Below are 5,914 nucleotides of genomic sequence, written 5' to 3'. Positions count from 1 at the left end.
AAAAATTATGGAAACTTTAAGGACCATTCCTAATGAAGACGCAGCTTAATTTAATAATTTAGAATATTTTTTGTCCCACCTTGATACTAATTTTGAAGCCTACAAATTAGCCTTACGTTCAAGCTTGAAAAAGCCACAAATTTTTCTTCGCAGACAATTTTCCGACCGACTGCTCAATGCTTATAATAGAGTATTCTAGGCTTACACAGAGCTAATAAGGATATTCATTTTATCCTAGATGCCTACGCCTGTTGCAGTTATGTCATTATCTACATAAACAAATCAAACAGAGGCGTATCGCTGTTGCTCCGTGAAGCCATGGCAGAAATAAGCCATGGAAATATATCTATGGAAATTGCAGCACCTAGGGAACAAGTTTATTACCACTACAGAAATATCAGCCCAAGAACATTTTGGGCCTGCATATGTCGGAGGCAAGTGAAGGTACAATATTTATGAACACGTGCCATCCAGACAAACGAGTTCGATTGGGACGCTCAAGTGAACAATTAGAGCGACTACCAAACAACTCAGTGGATATTTTTGAGCTTAATATTCTTGACCTATGTATATGTGCAGAGGCATGAGCAGCTGGAAGGAATTTGTGTAGCAGATTTGGCAGCTTGGTATAGATTTCATAAGCGCAACACTCGATCTGCCGCTAATCATAGTGAGGACTATGATGAAGCAAATGATTTGGAGGTTGATGTTGAGGGCGAAGTTGCTGAGCAAAACTATCCACTGATGGACGGGTCTGGTTACGTTAAGCATCTCCTGATTAACATTAACATTAGCATTAACTCTTCACCATTGGATTATTTCCGACAGCATTTAGTGCTCTTCTATCCTTGGCGAAAAGCTGAACTTCTTTCCAACGACGTTTAAAACACATTCAGAACTAATCATGAATCTATTAGGATCATGAAGAGAAACTATGATGTGTTTGGTGATATGGAGTAAGAAAGAGTTCTTGAAGATTTGCAAGGGGATGGGGGGATAATAATCTCAATTTGGAAGAACCTGGCTCCCAATTTTTAGGCGAAGAACTTAGAGCTTTAGCAGTGCCTAATATAGAGCGGAACGTAAATATTCTTCAGGATGACAATGCAACGAATAATCCTGAAGAAGATCGCGAACTTCAATTAATTAGACTCCCCCGTTAGTTTCCAATGATGACCTTTGCTCGCTAACTCGGACCCTCAACTACAAACAAAGACAATATTATGCACATGTAATGTAAAATGTTTTTTGTAAAAATATATTTTACGAATATGTTGGTGGAGGGGCCGGTGTAGGAAAAAGCAGACTGATTTCAACCATATATCAGTCTGTGACTTGGCGAGCCAATAAGCTTCCTGGTGCTACGGATTCCGCAAAGGTGTTATTATGTGCTCCAACCGGAAAAGCTGCTTTTGGAATTGGAGGATTAACTCTTCATTCAATGTTTTCACTACCAATTAATCTGGCCTCAGGTCCCTTACGACCTTTAAGCAATGATAGTTTAAATACAATTTATTGCAATTTGATAGATCTTCAATTAATTATAATAGATGAAATTTCCATGGTTGATTCCATGGCTCAAAAATACTTTCATTTTTGGATCAAAGGCTTCGTCAAATTTTCCGATGCCCAGACGTATGTTTTGGAGGAAAATATATTATAGTTTTTAGAGACCTAAAGCAGCTTTCCCCAGTTGAAGACAGTTGGATATTTTCGGAGAGGACAAATAAACCTTATAGCGTTTCAGCAGGAAATAGCCAATAGAGCAACTTCAAGCATTTTGAGCTCACAGAAATAATGCGTCAAAGAGGCGATCATGCATTTCAACAAGCCTTTAAAAATTTATCTGAGGCTTGTATGACAATTGCAGACATAGAGCTCCTAAAACAAAGAGTTGTTTCACCCAGCGAAGTTCCAAATGATGCCATTCATTTATTTTCTTCTAACGAAGTTGTAAACCATTTCAATTCCATTAAATTAGCGCAAATTGGGACGGAAGAGTTGGTTTCCACTTCAGTTGATACAGTGAGAAATACTAACATATCTGCACGAAATAGAGAAAATACGTTAAGATATGCTCAAAATATGAAACCTCTGAATCTCAGGGTTTACCTTATGTTCTTCATTTCAAAACAACTGCTAAATATATGGTTCTCGTTAAAATTGATACAAGTGACGGACTTGTAAATGGAGCAACTGGTCAGCTAAACCAAATTGACCATTGCTTAGTAAATGGCTCAAATTTAATAAAGCGACTTTGGATTAATTTTTTCGAGCCCATGGTTGGTGTTCGTCCGTAGAACGTTATGCGGCGACTACGTCAAACTTTAACTCGCGGGAGTAGCGGTAGGTCCCGGAGTCGTAGTCAAAGCACGTAAATAGTCTGACTAAGATTACCTGGATTCTGCAAGGACTGCTCGGTTGACCAGGCGCTTGCTGTGATCAGGCTGGAGTTGATGTGGGGTGCTTGATGTACTGGGCTGGTTTTCCTGAAGTACCGGTGGTATGGTGGTTCGGCTGATTCCTTACTCAAAGTAGGGTAGGTAACGCGGGGTCTACCGGTGGTCCGTTTCACGGGAGCTCGAAATAGACTGGTATGGCGCGGGATCGCCTCGTGAAGTAGATAGCTTTAGATAGTCCTACTTGTGAATCGTTTTACACAGGATCACTCAAAGAAGGTTGATTATAAGTGCCGTGGTTCAGACACTGAGTAACGAGACGAATGACTCTGATTTCGGAACTATCTTTATTACAGAAGAACAACTCTTATATAAGATGCTAAATTACAAGGTCAATGTTATGGACATGCTAAAACTAATGTTAATGCCAGGGTCACCCACCTCTGAGTCTTCTGACTCATATTGCTTGTTCATGTACTGCTTGCACACGAATTTCGGCTTAGCTGGCTGGTTTTTGCTTGCATCGGTCAGTCGGTCATTCTTCCCGCTGTTATGCTGATTCTGCTTCTGGCGCCGTCTACTAGTGCTGGGTTAATAGGTTGGATGTAGTTTTATGCTTATTACTAATTATTAATAGGTGTGCCAATAGGTTAGTGGGTTTGTATATTGCGACATGCTGATGCATATTGATTGGATCAAATTACTAAGTGTGCATATGTGCAAATTACTAAGTGTGCGTAGTAGGTCTTGGCACTAGGGTGCCAACATTCTCCCAACACGACTCCCCAACATGACTCTTGGTCCTTTTTTGGCCTGGCTTCTTGCTACCTTTTGGAGATGCTTGTTACCCATGCCGATTTGGAGGTGACTTCCATTTCTTGAATTTCCTTGTTTACTGGCCCTTGCACTCTGTGCTCTTCAGTTGTAAGTTCACAAACTTGGGCTTGTGGTTCGGGGTCCTTCTTCGGCTCTCAAAGTAGACTGGTATGCCGCGGGTTCTTGTGGTCCGTTTCACGGGAGCAACACTGGAAGTAGGTGCCGTAGTTCAAACACTGAGTAACGAGATGATTCACTCTGATTCTGCCATTTTTATTCTTTCAGAAGAACAATTATACATAATTAAATCTAAGAAGGGTCAATGTTATGAACTTGCTAAAACTAATCATAAAAAAAACCTCTTGACGAGGTAAAGTACCGGTTGGGAACCTGCATGCGAAACCCAAAATATCTGATATCAATATTAGTGACGAAAATATGTTATATAGCTGTACAAAATTGCATAAAAAAAATATTCTTGTTCGGCACGTGACTGATTTTTTTTTGTTTTTCTTGCACGTGCTGAACAAGTTTTTCCAGTTTTTCTAGTTAAACCAATTGTTGAATGTAACAATTTATTTTGGGTGTGCGATATAATATAATAAATATTAGAAAAGTATTGGCGGAGTTGGTTTGCCTGGTTTTTTTTTTTGCATTTAATCCATGATTTGGCCCAAAACGGTGGTGGCTGTAATTTAAGTAAAGCAGAGTTTTATTTATATGCAGTATATGCTCAGTGGGGGCATATGCATATAAAGCTTTCTAATAAAATTTTGCATTCTTCTCATTAAGACATGAGACACTGAAACACAAAGCAGAATTACATCAAAAGTTGCCATCAAGCAACAAAGCTCGAGGTTAGCCGAGTGGAGAGCGACGTGGTTCCTAACACGGAGGGCCTGGGTTCGAGTCCAAGTTGAGTCGATGTTTACGTTTTACTTTTTAAGCCCTTTTTTATTTGGATTTTATTTTTAAATAAATAAACTAAAATCTGAAAAGATATACTCCATATTTTTTAGGGTATTGACCAAATATATGCAGACTCCAAAAAGCAAAGTTGCCAATCAAATACACACACATGTATAAGTAAATGCAAGCTTCACAGAAGGCTGTACAAAATGGGAAGCTGCACTTACAGGACTATATCTTGAGTTAACGGATTTTGCCAGATATGAGCGATATATCAAAAGTTGCGTCATCTCAAAAGCTATCTCCATGTGCAATATAAAAAGGATCAGTCGACCAAATTTTGAAGAATAATTTTTTTTCTTAAAAAAAAGTTTATTTTTAGTGTATTTTTTTTTGTGTACTATATAGACGTTTGGTTTTAAAGAAAGTGAAATTGATATTTAAAAAACCATTTTAACGATGTAAAGCTCTTTTTTATATCTTTCTTAATTATAAAGTTATAAATTTTTTCATTAACAAAGTTTTTTTAATTTTTTGACGTAAGCTTATGGTATTTTAAAAAGTTGTAGAACAATAGTTGCTCATATGATAGTAACAAACATTTTCCAATTTTTTTCAGGATTTTTAAGAAAAAAATAGTGCAAACGACAAACCGACAACTGGCTTCATTTTGAAGAAGAAGAAAAAATCGAATTTTTCGAATAACTTCTGAATGAAATGTCGGATCGGGTCGATTGAGGTACCAATCGACGCGTATTTAGCTCTAGAATGCGAATATATATTTTATCTCGGGACTAAAATGTGTCCACCAGCCCCACTTTAGTGATAAAAAATTTTTTTACTTTCACCCTAATTTTACCCAAACCAAATTACTTTTGGAATATGTTTCGATAAAAATTATCTAATTGAAACAATACCTTTTGATTGGTATATCATTCATTTAGATCGGTTGCCTTCAGAAAATTTTTAATTCTTCGGCTATATATAGAGTTTCCTCGCGCACGCCTAGGCATGCAGGTCGTCACCTCGTGGACTTCCGTCCACAGTGATGTTAATGCCAGGGTCACTCACCTCTGAGTCTGCTGACTCAGATTGCTTGTTCATGCGTTGCTTGTTTTTTGCTTGGGTTTTGCTTGCATCGGTCAGTCAGTCATTCATTCCGCTGATAATGCTGATTTCTGCTTCTGTCGCCGTCTACTAGGGCTGGGTTAATAGGTTGGATGTAGTTTTATGCTTATTACTAATTATTTATAGGTGAGAAAATCGGTTAGTGGGTTTGTATATTGCGACATGCTGATGCATATTGATTGGATCAAATTACTAAGTGTGCATATAGAGTAGTAGGTCTTGGCACTAAGTGCCAAAAGTTGGTGCTATCGCCAAATCAAAAGTTCGAAACAGTGCAGATTTCGAATGGACTCCTATAGTAAAAGCCTCTCGAGTTTTTCAGTGTGGAAGATCAGACCATGCTTCTGTTGACAGAAAACAGTTCCCAATTGTTCCTGCTGAGGCTATTAACATCCATAAAAGCCAAGGAGCCACATCTTAAAAGAGGCATTAAACGAGCTTCGCTGTATTTTAGATGCAGTAGAGCCACAAGCGCATCGGGACTTTTCCTTTTAGGCGACTTTGTTCCTCCAACAAGATTTGGAGCTCCAAATGTCCAAGCCAAACTTCGAAATATAAGAGAAAAAAAGTTCTTGACCACGCATTACGAGCTTGTGGTTAACAGAAACGAAGCAAACTGCCTATATTACCATAATGTTGCGTCTCTTCGAAGCCATCGAGAA

This window comes from Drosophila ananassae, unplaced genomic scaffold, assembly GCF_017639315.1.
Source record: "Drosophila ananassae strain 14024-0371.13 unplaced genomic scaffold, ASM1763931v2 tig00000122, whole genome shotgun sequence".
NCBI classification, from domain to species: Eukaryota; Metazoa; Arthropoda; class Insecta; order Diptera; family Drosophilidae; genus Drosophila; species Drosophila ananassae.
This window is presented reverse-complemented; position numbering follows the sequence as displayed.